Source organism: Eucyclogobius newberryi, unplaced genomic scaffold (genome assembly GCF_026437365.1).
Source record: "Eucyclogobius newberryi isolate DKJ021-1_F unplaced genomic scaffold, fEucNew1.0.hap1 SCAF_19, whole genome shotgun sequence".
In the NCBI taxonomy this organism is placed as follows: Eukaryota; Metazoa; Chordata; class Actinopteri; order Gobiiformes; family Gobiidae; genus Eucyclogobius; species Eucyclogobius newberryi.
Window position 1 is genome coordinate 9,599,289 of NW_027315823.1, and position 14,228 is coordinate 9,613,516.

Sequence of the window (14,228 nt, forward strand, 5' to 3'; positions counted from 1 at the left end):
CAAGTGCAGCCGGCCGTAGTGTCGTGAGTTCGAATCCCGACTCCGACAATTTACTGCATGTCCTCTCTTCTCTCTCATCCCTCATTTCACACGGTCTTTCCTGTCTAATAAAGCCACGGGCACAAAATCTTTAAAAAAAAAAAGGAAAAAAGCGAGAGAGAGAATGATTAAATGAGGATCATACAAACAAGTGGTACTGAAATACAAATTTAAAGACAATGTATGAGATTTTGAAGGATGCATAGTGATGGACTGGTTTTCATATATATTTATAATCGTTATTTTGTTTGGTTGGATTAAAGTCTCCCTGTGCAACATATTTATCATAGTTTTACAACAGTAAGTGCTGAATCACTATCTATGTCATCAATGCACAAAATATACTCAAAATGCAGCGAAAAAGTACACACAAGGCACATACATTTGGGACAATAATTCAAAATGTTGTAATTATTTTTTATCAAATCATATCAATTGTGTAAATTAGACAAACGTTGGCCCTTGCTTACAGTATGGTTGCAATGTAACAGTTATGGAATTACCTTTATGTCACAGCTGCTGCCCATGTCCTACCAGGAAGTACAATTACATATAACTTTACCAAACTAGGGGTTATGCCATCCTCGCTCACTGTCTCGTAACATAGGCTAGTTGTTGATTACTAATAAGATCTTGAAACAAATTTGAACTTTAAGTCATATCATTAAGTCCGGGTGAAAGAAATACATGATGTATAGTGTGTGTAAATAAAGCTCTGTCATCCATAGGTGGACTTGTTTAGAAGAAGTGGCCCTATGCTCCCGTCATAGTTATAAATGTCCCTCTAATTGGCAGGCCTCACCCCGGCAGCCCCTCCATTTCACCTCCTCGTCTCTCTCACGCTCACACCTCGGCAGCAGAGGCAGCGGCGAGACTTGCCTCAGTGGAGCGGAGTGCAGGCCGGGGGTGCGGGAGCGGAGGGGCACACAGGGGCACAGTGTACACTTTAAGCCCAGCCGTGAGACAAGACAGCGGGGTCACTGTGTCTGCTCTGCCCTGTCTCTGTTTGGAGCTGCTTCTCATTAGGCCTGTTTGTTTTGGCTGACACGACAAGGCACTTAGCGTTGACATGTGTACAGCCTTACACACACTCGCGTTACAAACACACTCGTAGGGTATCCTGGCGTCTTGACTTATACTCATTTCTGATTGTGACCTTACTACTCGCCTAATCTTAACCTAAAGCCTAAACGTTTTTTAATTTGATCTCATAATAAAGTATTTAAGTCATGGGGACCTGGTTTTTGTGTCCATAAGGGAGGCACATCCCCATGAATAGAATTTGTATCCCACAATGTGATAAATACCCGCTCACTGACGTTCCAGTATACAATTTATTTTATTACATGCACACCTTTTACCCAATAAAGTGGCAGAATAAAGACATAATTACACAGCTCACCTGCTGGTGTTGCTTGAACCCAGAGAGTGACAGAGCCAGGCTGTGATCGGACCACTTCCATTCTATATCATGCCAACTAATCCAGGCATAATGACAATCAAGTGATGACACCTCATATAGTTGAACAGCTGAGCATCAGCCCAGGAGTGGCCAGTTGTAATAAGATTATTATTATTATTTTTTAAATCTGTGACAACAATCATTGGGTCAGCATAAAAGTTGCATTTAGCTTGTCAGTTTGATTATTTGTGTTAGCTCTTGAAGCATTACCTCCTTTTCCCCCCATGTTAACTCATCTCTCACAGCGTCTTGCTCTTCGTTTGTGGGTGAAAAGGAGATTTTAAAGGCAAATGTCAGCAACTCGGCGTAGCAGTGTCATACCTGAAAGTCTGAGGTCATGAGTTTTTATGGAATGATGATGATTGTGTTGTCTGTGTATGATGGGTAGGTGGAGTGATGTAGCTCTCAGCACTTCCTGCGCTTAGGACAAGGACAATTTGGACCCCAAAAGGGACCTCAAATGGCAGTGCATATTAGGTTTAGGTTTCCCTACACACCCCAGGAATGTTATAAACAATAAATGCATTCTGTGGCACAAGCCTGCACACACATCTACATACATACTGGAGATGGGTGCAGCCTCCAGTACTTATAAAAACTATTGTACACTGGTTAATGGGCCCATGGTCCCACACAGACCACAGAGGGTCCAGACACGCCTTGTGGTCACAACGCCAGAACGATGTGGGATTAACTTTAACAGTTACTCTTTTCTTTGGAAAAATGTGGAACCCTTAAGCAACATTACTGCCTCAAAACACTCCAGAGGCCAAAACCTCCAAAATTACAGGGCAGTGGGGCACAGAGGAACATTTACAACATGACATTAATCATATAAGCAAATAATGAATTAACATTGAGACTATGTTGAGACCATGTAACTGTAAACCCGTCAATACTATAAACAATGTAGATAAAGCAGTAAAAAATATAGGGTATGTTTTCTTTGAATTAACCAAAGCGAATTCTGCCAGAATTCTGCATTCCATGGGTGGACAAAGTTGTTAATGAGTCAGTTTAAAGAAATTGTTGGAGAAATCATCATTAAAACTGACATTGGGTAAATCACTGTGCCATTTTAACTGTTTCTACAGGGACAACTACTTGTCATTGTTTATCCCTGTAAAAACCCCTGGCCATGAGTTTACACATTGATTCGTGCAGTAAGTTGTTTCTGGTGTCATGGTGAGGTGCTGGGTATAGGTCACAGGGTTAAAGCGTATTACGTCTGAGGACTTAGTTGTCTCAGCCAGAGCAGCTGACCAAACGCAGACACAACCAGATGTGTTTGTATGAATGTCTGCAGTGTGTCCACCTGTGCACTGGACCAAGGTACGGAGCCACAGTTATCCAGGTCTGCAGGAGTAGAATTGTCTCTGTTGAATCTCTTTTTGTCATTATTTATTGTATTGTGTACATGACAATGTACATCAAGCTTGAAATAAATAATTGACTGATAAGTAATCCTCTTCAGTCTAACACTCACCCCACGAGTATTATGAAAACTTTATGCTCTACACTAAATAATTAAAATGATATATTTGGTGATTTGCAAGAGAATGCAGAGGGGATATTGGGTAAAGGATGGATGTAACTTCATCACGCAGCCCACGGTATGGTCAATTGTTTTTGTTCCCCACTGGTGCACACTCATATTTAGTCATTAAAATATGCATAATGATGTCGTCAGATCGTCAATGATTTTTCAGTCCTAAATTAATTGTCTATGAGTGAATTTATGAGAGCTGAAGTTGGTTGGGCAGTAAAATGTGTCAAGAGTTAAATGTGCGCATGTAAGTCTATCGCACATAAGCAGACTGTATGATTTTGTGGTGCATTCAGGATAGCCTACTGTACGCATATGTTGACTCAGTGAGATTGGCAGCTGGGTCTCTGGAGACCTGTGGTTTAGCAGACGCCGGCGCACTGTTAAAACTAAACATGGCTAATTGAGCAGGACGCTCACAGGGCTGCCTCTGTCTGTGTGTGCGTGTGCGTGTGGGAGTGGGTATGTGAGTGCGTTAGCATGTATGGAGTCCACCGGGGTAAATAACATCAGTCTACAGAGCGGCAGCCAGGACTCAGCACTGCAGGGTGTACAGTTTATAATCTACAAACACATCATTGGGTAATACACAGGATTAATGAAGTCAATATTTTGTCTTTGAATTGCAGTTTTGAATGTTTCAGTTTAAGTCGCTTTTGATCAGCCAAAGGGACTTAAACTGAAACAACCTTCTCCATAAGATCGAGTCTGAGATAGCTAATCAAACCGTGACACTATTTGAAAACTGATCAGTTGTAAGACACTCCATTTTGAACTATCACCAGAATCAGTCTAACCACTCATTTATGATCTCATAAGACTTGGCAAAGGAAGCATACCTTGCTGCCTCGTGGCTGGATCAGACTTTATAGAGTGACTAAACTAGTAAACAAGATGATATTAGAGAAATTATGCAGGTGCTAAGTCTCTGTTTGCCCAAAGAGTACAGTCAATTTAACCATTTAAACTGAACCCATTTCCTTGTTGATGTACAAGGTGTCAGCAAGGTTGTGGGCCATGGCCAAACCAAACTTGTTCAGAGGTGACGACCTGAGAGGTGAGTTCATGTTGTTAGTGAGGGTCCGCTCAGCCGTGTCACTCCTGGCATGAACGCGCTGCTGCAGCCCGGGATGGTTGGTGCAGGTGCTGAAGGCTGAAGCCTGTCTCAATGCGGGCTCTGTGAAACGAGTGCACCTTTCCAGTGGGTTGTCTGGCTTGCCTGAAAATCGCGGCGTTTGGGACGGTAGTGCTGGAATGCCCTATGATGGGACATGAGTTAGACCTGGACCTCTGTGGGTCCGTGCCGGCACATGCACAGGCAGCTCAGGTGTACAGCAGCAGTGCAAATGAGCCATGCATCACAGGACCTCACCCACAATAAGCTCTCACTACATTTCACCTGTGAAGACTGCATATATTCAAATTAGTTTTGCTGTCTAAAGGTGACAACGATTAGCATGAAAGTACTGTATTATGCAGGTTTTATGTACAACCTTTGAACACTTAAGCATTGTGGCACTCATGAGTAAAAATGCTCAAATAAGGCAAATAAATAAAAATAAAAAAAATAGCTCCTTGATTTAAAGTGCAGAGGAATGTTGTGGTAAGTTGAATCAAATGTGCCCGATGAAGGTTTAAAGTTTAAAAACAGAAGAGGAGCAGAACATAGATCACCCCCTAATGATTAGTGGAACCAAACACTTTGGAGAGGAACTACATTTATTTTGTATTTATTAATTTCTGTGATAAGGACATTGTGTGTTACATTAGACATGGGACACACTACAACATTTATAGCCAAGGCAAATTTGCGATGTCTGTCCCTGGAAGGGCTTTTACAGACAAACAAGGTTCCTATATATATATATATATATATATATATATATATATATATATATATATATATATATATATAAACAAAAGCAAAGACAGAAAAAATCCAATTTGAGTGAGTCGTCACAAATGGTCTGTTGGTGGGTATGTCTGATTTCTCTTTAATGGGTACACAGACAGAGATATTTTGAAAATTGTATTTCTTTTATCCCCCAGACCAAGTGTTTTAATGCGGGACGCAAATTCTCCCATGGCAACAATCCGACATGTTTAAATCACGTGTATCATGTATGTTCTTTAAATGCACTGTCCCGACCAAATAAAACAAATCATTATAATAATATTCACATGAAGTACATTTTCCTCAGTGAGAAATGTGCAGGAATAAGACACCAATAGAGCTCATAGAGAGTCAATTGAACAGACGTCAGTGTCAGATGCCTGTTCCAACATTGTGCCACACATAAATTCCCTGAACACCCAGAACCTGCTGCCACCAAGACCATGGTGTAAGATTCATTTCTGTGTGAGGTAAAGGGGCTTATGTCATTTTAAAGTGCACTGTAGATGCAATGATCTAGTGCTGGGAACCTTTTTTCTCATGAACTAATTATCTTGACAGGTGAGTAAGGTATAGTTGTGCGCCCATGCTGATAGACACACAGCCTGAGCCCAGCTGCATCTGTCTGGAGTGCACACATCAGTAACGCAGATGTGAGAAATCTTATCTAATACACCCGAGCATGGAACTAGGGGCTAAGGGCACAGGTTTGGGCCAAGTCACATTCTCTTGTTTTGTGTGGGAGAGTGGCTTGACTGTTTCATGGAAGAAAACCTTGATTTAGATACACATAAAAACACTCTTGTCATGTTACTTTCATGCAGCTACTTAACAAACTCTTGTCATTAGCTAGAGATGTTAGTAATTCTTTGTTTATAACACACAATTATTGTTGTTGTATATGATTGACTCTCTGCTGAAGTGAAAAACCAGGACTAACACCATCATGTCACTGTCAGCAGGAAATCACTACAATTGAACCTCTTACACAGGTGATCCTCTAAATGACCTACAAAACAGGCTCAGGAAAGGTATAAGTAATTCAACAGAGTCATTAGTTATATTGGATACTAACAATGTCAAAAACTTGACTGCGGGAAAGATTATTGTGCATGTAAAGGTTCTATTAAGTGCTTCAATAAGCTTTCTTTGCCATTTAGCATGCTTCATAATACAGTACATAAACTATGATAAAGGTACAATAAAGGAAAGATACTTTTAGTCAGATAGCAGAACCCGCGTTGCATGTTTTGGCTACTTCGTTGTATCTTGCGACATATGACGCAGACAAGACACAAAACAACACCATCACGCAGCGATGGAGTCTACAGGAAGAGGCCAAAACATGCAGAGTAGATACATAAACTGTTATAAAGCAGTAAAGAGTAAAGTCACCTATCACAAAGATGTAATAATTATGTTTTCTCATAATTATTACATCTGGCCTGGTTAGCTATGAATACATTTCTTCTATTTTTGTATGAAATGTGCTCTATAAAAATGTTTTTCTTCTTTATTCTACCTGGATGAGCTGTTTCTGTTGTAGTTCATACTGTCGTTATGTCCTTGGGCAAGACACTTCACCACCATCAGTTGAAAAAACACACACTGTAGGTTAAAATCCTCCAGCTGACCAGGCTGGATCAGGCTTTGTAGATGAGTTCCTGACTCCCGGATGCTGTGCTGTGGTACTCTCTGCTCCTGACAGATTGCCCCACTGGCAGTAAAGAATGGGTCAAATGGAGAGGAAAACTTTCCTCACAGGGACAATAAAGTGTACATTAACCTTAACCTAGCATGCCTCCAGTATTTAAGTACATTGGTGTATGAATGTGTTTGTGAGAGTGACTGTGGGAAAGCGGATAGACATTAGCCCAATAGTTAAAATCTGTGTGTGTAGAGCAGGCATATGTATGTTCATAAACACACATATGTAAAATGACAGACCTCAGGACTGAGGAGATAAACTACTTCAAGATGATGGCAGAAAAATCAATTTTCTCAAAATGACAGGCCTTTATGGAGTTTTGTTTGGCTCACATTTTGAGATCTCTGCTAGAAGTGAGGACATACATCATGGGGGTCCCAGTAATAGAGCCATCTTGTTAAGTTGAATCTCCCCTTACATTCGTGTGCCCAGGTAGTTTATCTTAAGAGGCTGAAGAAGAATTTCAAATAAATCCATCCATACATTGTCTTGTTTAATTTGGGGCTGGGTCACAGAGGCAGCAGGGAAGCTCAGACAGTGAGGCATCCAGGAGGCTCCAGAACAAATGCCAGAAACACCTCAGCCAGCTCCTCTCAGCGTGGAGAAGCAGCGGTTCAGAGCTCCTCTTGAGTGATTGATTTCCGCACCCTAATGCTAAGAGAATGCCCAACCACCCAGCAGAGGAAAATCATTTCGGCCGCTTGTTCTTGTCCTTGCGATCATTACCCAAACTTCATGACCATAGTGAGTGTAGGAAAATAGATTGACCGGTTTATCGAGAGCTTTACCCGTTTACCCTCGAGCACCTAATGAAGATTGTCTGTACCTTAACCTCTTGAATCCAAGGTTCGACTATCGATTAGATTCAGTACCTTGGAATAGACCTTCCTAAATAGAGGGACCACCACCCGGGTCTGCCAATCCAGAGGTACTGTCCCTGACCAGGTCTGGACTGGGTCTGACTGGGTTCGACCACTGCTGACTTTGCTCCCGACTCCTACGGATCCCTCTGCGGGTGGTGAACCCACAGGAGAGTGTACCCAAGTCGCTCCTACAGGCTGTTCCTGGCCGGGGCCCCATTTCAAATACAACGTTACGGTTTATGTTACACACATTTTAGTTTAACTTCTGTCATTATTCACACCAGTAGCCCTTAAAAGGAAAGTTAAGGGTCATGCAAGTAACAACACCAAAAACTGCAAAAATGGGAGCTACTTGTGGGCAAAATTAGTAATAGTATACATTTAGAGCAAATAGCAAGTAACATATTGTAACTGTGAGCGCAATGGTTAGAATAAACAACAGTTAGCCTAGCATCTTAGCATCTACCTAAAACAAAAAAAGAAATTACTTTAATGTCACAACATTGAAAGTAAACACCATTAACACCGTTAACACCATAAACTTCAACATAATCAACCGTATTAACATGAGGTTTCACATCCTCAACACAACATAGGTGGCGCATCTAAAGTCAGCACGCTACAAATAAAGGTCACAGAATAGGTTACTACATTTATCGACAGCCCCAATAGTCAAACAATATGGCACGGACACTAAAATTCCGTGGAGGGCATGAACACAGGTGATGAATTCTAGAACAGGGGGAAACAAAAGTTCAATAATTTACCCAGTCACATGTGCATTATGTTTTAACAACGTAAATGGTGGCAGTGCGTGTGTCAGTTAGACAGATGCTGAAGCATAGTCCACAGGTGGAAGAATGTACAGCTCAGGAAAAGCATAGCATGAAACCAAAGGCAGAACAGCGATGACCCAGATAAGATCAATGTTGTTTCTCTCCACATCTGGAGCAGCCACCATACATGTATTTGTATGCTCAGCGTGAACAGCTCAGCGTGAACTGGGAATGAAAGAGGAGGAAGGACATGCAGCAAATTGTCGGAGCCGGGATTTGAACTCACAACATTGAGCTGCTGCCTTAACCACTCCACCACCAGGCAGCACCATATGGTTACTTTCTAAAACGAGTTCTGGATCATTTTAAATAATTTAGTTAAGCATTATCTGGACTTATCTGGAGTGTGCTCAGAGAAGTGGTTTTATGACTCTGACAATGATTATGACAATGCCATCCATCCATCCATCTTCTGCCGCTTTATCCGGGGCCGGGTCGCGGGGGCAGCAGTCTGAGCAGGGACTCCCAGACTTCCTTCTCCCCAGACACTTCCTCTAACTCCTCCAGGGGGATCCCGAGGCGTTCCCAGGCCAGCCGAGAGACATAGTCTCTCCAGCGTGTCCTGGGTCTTCCCCGGGGCCTCTTCCCGGTGGGACATGCCTGAAACACCTCCCGAGGGAGGCGCCCAGGAGGCATCCGGAACAGATGCCCGAGCCACCTCAGCTGGCTCCTCTCGACGTGGAGGAGCAGCGGCTCTACTCCGAGCTCCCCCCGTGTGGCCGAGCTCCTCACCTTATCTCTAAGGGAGCGCCCAGCCACACGGCGGAGGAAACTCATTTCGACCGCTTGTATCCGCAATCTTGTTCTTTCGGTCACTACCCAAAGCTCATGACCATAGGTGAGGGTAGGAACGTAGACCGACCGGTAAATAGAGAGCTTTGCCTTTCGGCTCAGCTCCCTCTTCACCACAACAGTCCGATGCAGCGACTGCATCACTGCAGCCGCTGTACCGATCCGCCTGTCGATCTCACGCTCCATCCTTCCCTCACTCGTGAACAAGACCCCGAGATACTTGAACTCCTCCACTTGGGGCAAGGACACCCCACCCACCTGGAGAGGGCAAGCCACCTTTTTCCGGTCGAGAACCATGGCCTCGGATTTGGAGGTGCTGATTCTCATCCCAGCCGCTTCACACTCGGCTGCAAACCGTCCCAGTGCATGTTGCAGGTCCGGGTTTGATGGAGCCATCAGGACAACATCGTCTGCAAACAGCAGAGATGAGATCCTGTGGTCCCCAAACCGGACACCCTCCGACCCCCGACTGCGCCTAGAAATTCTGTCCATAAAAACTATGAACAGAACCGGTGACAAAGGGCAGCCCTGGCGGAGTCCAACATGCACTGGGAACAGGTCTGACTTACTGCCGGCAATGCGAACACAGCTCCTGCTCCGGTCATACAGGGACCGGACAGCCCTGAGCAAAGGGCCCCGGACCCCGTACTCCCGAAGCACCCCCCAAAGGACACCCCGAGGGACACGGTCGAAAGCCTTCTCCAGATCCACAAAGCACATGTGGACTGGTTGGGTAAACTCCCATGAACCCTCGAGCACCCGATGGAGGGTATAGAGCTGGTCCAGTGTTCCACGACCGGGACGAAAACCACTCTGCTCCTCCTAAATCTGAGGTTCGACTATCGGTCGGATTCTCCTCTCCAGTACCTTGGAATAGACCTTACCTGGGAGGCTGAGGAGTGTGATCCCTCTGTAGTTGGAACACACCCTCCGGTCCCCCTTCTTGAACAGAGGGACCACCACCCCGGTCTGCCAGTCCAGAGTCACGGTCCCCGAACGCCACACGATGTTGCAGAGACGTGTCAACCAAGACAGTCCTACAACATCCAGATACTTTAGGTACTCAGGGCGGATCTCATCCACCCCCGGAGCCCTGCCACCGAGGAGTTTGCGGACAACCTCAGTGACTTCAGCTTGGGTGATGGATGAGCCAGCCTCCGAGTCCCCGGTCTCTACCTCCTCTTCGGAAGACGTGACTGAGGGATTAAGGAGATCCTCAAAGTATTCCTTCCACCGTCCGACGACATCCCCAGTCGAGGTCAGCAGGCCTCTACCCGCACCGTAAACGGTGTTGGTGAGACACTGCTTCCCCCTCCTGAGGCGCCGGACGGTTTGCCAGAATTTCTTTGGTGCCGACCGATAGTCCTCCTCCATGGCCTCCCCGAACTCCTCCCAGGCCCGGGTTTTTGCCTCTGCGACAGCACGAGCCGCGGCTCGCTTGGCCTGCCGATACCCCTCGATGACCTCCGGAGACCTACAAGCCAGAGTGGCCTGATAGGCCTCCTTCTTCAGTCTGACGGCATCCCTTACATCCGGTGTCCACCACCGGGTTCGGGGGTTGCCGCCACGACAGGCACCGGAGACCTTGCGACCACAGCTCCGAGCAGCCGCATCAACAATGGAGGCGGAGAACATGGTCCACTCGGACTCAATGTCCCCAGCCTCCCCCGGGACATGGGAGAAGCTCTCCCGGAGGTGCGAGTTGAAAACCCTACTGACAGAGGGCTCCACTAGACATTCCCAACAGACCCTCACAATGCACTTGGGTCTGCCAAGTCTGTCCGGCTTCCTCCTCCGCCAGCGGATCCAACTCACCACCAGGTGGTGATCGGTTGACAACTCTGCCCCTCTCTTCACCAGAGTGTCCAAGACACGCGGCCGGAGGTCTGATGACACGACAACAAAGTCGATCATTGACCTCCGGCCTAGGGTGTCCTGGTGCCATGTGCACTGATGAACACCCTTGTGCTTGAACATGGTGTTCGTTATGGACAATCCGTGGCTAGCACAGAAGTCCAATAACTGAACACCGCTCGGGTTCAGATCGGGGAAGCCGTTCTTCCCGATCACCCCTCTCCAGGTGTCACTGTCATTGCCCACGTGGGCGTTGAAGTCCCCCAGTAGAACAACGGAGTCCCCGGTCGGTGCACTGTTCAGTACCCCTCCCAAGGACTCCAAGAAGGCCGGGTACTCTGCACTGCTGTTCGGCCCGTAGGCCGCCACAACAGTGAGAGACCTGTCGCCCACCCGAAGGCGGAGGGACGCGACCCTCTCGTTCACCGGGGTAAACTCCAACACGTGGCGGCTGAGCTGAGGGGCTATCAGCAAGCCCACACCAGCCCGCCGCCTCTCCCCGCGGGCAACACCAGAGAAGTGGAGCGTCCAGCCCCTCTCGAGGAGATGGGTTCCAGAGCCCAAACTGTGCGTGGAGGTGAGGCCGACTATATCTAGTCGGTATCGCTCAACCTCCCGCACAAGCTCAGGCTCTTTCCCCCCCAGCGAGGTGACATTCCATGTCCCCAGAGTTAGTCTCTGTGTCTGGAGATCTGGTCGCCGAGGCCCCTGCCGTCGACTGCCGCCCAGATCTCTCTGCACCGGCCCCTTATGGATCCTCCTGCGGGTGGTGGGCCCACGGGAGGGCGGCCCCACGTCGCTCTTTCGGGCTGTGCCCGGCCGGGCCCCGTGGGGTAAGACCCGGCCACCAGGCGCTCGCCATGGAGCACCCATCCCAGGCCTGGCTCCAGGATGGGGCCCCGGTGACGCCGATCCGGGCGACGTAAACTGCCTTGTTCGTGTTGTCATCATAGGGGGCTTCTGAACCGATCTTTGTCTGACCCGTCACCTTGGACCTGTTTGCCTTGGGAGACCCTACCAGGGGCATGAAGCCCCCGACAACATAGCTCCCGGGATCATTCGGGCACTCAAACCCCTCCACCACGTTAAGGTGTCGGTTCAAGGAGAGGCGATTATGACAATGCAAGATTTAAATTTAACATAAAAAATAAAAATAAATTTGTCTGCAAGTATACGCTATAGTGGTCCTCAAAAACGTCCTCAATCTCTATTTTACCTGAACAACAAATTGATTAATTGAAATAATAATGCTGTATTAACTGAATAGCAAAAGAAGTTAGTTAAAGCCCCAATCGATAGTTAGATAGATAGATGGATAGAAAGATAGAAGGATTGAAAGATACGTAGATAAACAGATGAAATTGATTCTTTATTGATCCCAATTCAAATTCAACTGCAGAAACATTTTTACTTTGCTTCCCAGTCACCGTTTCAGTCAAAGGTCTCAGTGTAGCTCGACAGGAGGATTCCTCAGGTATGCTTCAGATTGTGTGTCAGTTTGAGAGTAATGTCTGTTTCCAGGAGCCCGGGCATCACGATCTCATCTAGAGGGAAAGCACGGTGAACTCTGGAGACACGACAACAAGCCTTACTCTTACTCTCTGTTGTTTCGTTTTCCCTCAAAGCATTTCCTCTGTAACGTCTTCTGCCACATTTGGTGCGTCTCAGAGGTACATAGCCAGCTCCTTGCACAATCTCCATGGAAGCAGGACTATCCCATGTCTGGTCCGAGTGGTGACGGCCAAGAGATGGAGAAACTGAGGCGCTTAATACAGTATAGGGTTAGAGAAAAGGGGCCCAGATCTTAATTTTTTACACCCCATTCTGATTTTGAACATTGCTGAAATAATCTGAAAGGCTAAAGGCTACATAGTTGGCTTAGTATACTCGCTAAGCTAACGTGTGTATTTGAATCTGGTTGGGTTTGCTTCTCCTGACCAAGATCGTGGCTCAGATGTGGGCAAACGTTCAAATTACGCCGTAACAAATGAGCTACAGCACAGCCCTAAACCTACTGAGGAACAAAATGCAAGGTCTTGATTTGATTTGTGTTTGTACATAAGTGTTAAAGAGGGTTTGTGTACAGTAACACGCTAATACGTCTGTGCGTTCATGGTTCTTGTTGCTGTTGCTCGGGGATATTTATCCATTTTGTGGCCAAACCCCGGACGAATAACAATCACACTGACTAACTGAGAACATTGAGCAGAGGAGAGCGTGGTGCCAGAGAGGGTTTGGACATCTCACGGCACCACACTTAAGTTCAGAGGTTTTCATGAACGCTGCTGCACTAATGATGACTGTAAGGGCTTCCTGCTGTCCGTCCTATCGCGTGAAGGAGGTCAAGCTGCGCAGAGCATTAAAAGCAGAAGACTGGGACACAATGACACGCTTAATGAAATCTGAATGCTACACACATGCACCAAAAGTGGACAGTCACGCACCACCATGAAGCAAAAAAGAAGAGAAGGGAAAAGACCATTTAAATTAGTCAACTTCTGGGTCTGTCTTTTGAGGATTCTTTTAACGCACACACTTTTTACAGTATTTTGGCTAGACATCGCTTTGCAATATCTGACTCCACATTAAAGCCAACAAAGGGAGCAGCAGCAGGGAAAGATACACTGCACTTTAGCACATCTGTGCACAAACTATATCTCTGGTAATCCAACATTGCTGTTTCCTTTTTCTTCTTTAATTTCCCATGTAATAAGTGTTTGCCTTTAGTTTTAATAGTGATTTAATCTCTAATGTGTTACTCTCAACCATAAACATAATTCCCATGTCATAATTCTCTCAAAATAATCTAATATTTTCCTTGTGATATTATCTTTTTCTCTTAAGATAATTATCTTTTTCCCTTAGTTTGTCCCATATATTAATCCCCTTAGATACTATTGTGTTCCCTTAAGATAATTATCTCCTTCCCTCAAGATATAATATTATTTCTTCAAGATGATTATCGTTGGTTAATGTGTGTTGCATATGGTGCGTACAGGAGTGATACTTTTGTCCCTGTATGATCGTCCTCACACTGGAGATTGAAATGATTGAAATTAGACATTTGACATATTTACATGTCATATTTCCAGTACTTACTACATGAATACTTTTGAGAAAAGGCTTTGATTCAAGGGCAAAATGTCTCTTTAAATGTTTTATTTTTTATTTCACAGAGTGGGTGAGATGAGCCTCATTACAGCAGGCCCTTGTTCACTGGGTCCAGCTGAAACA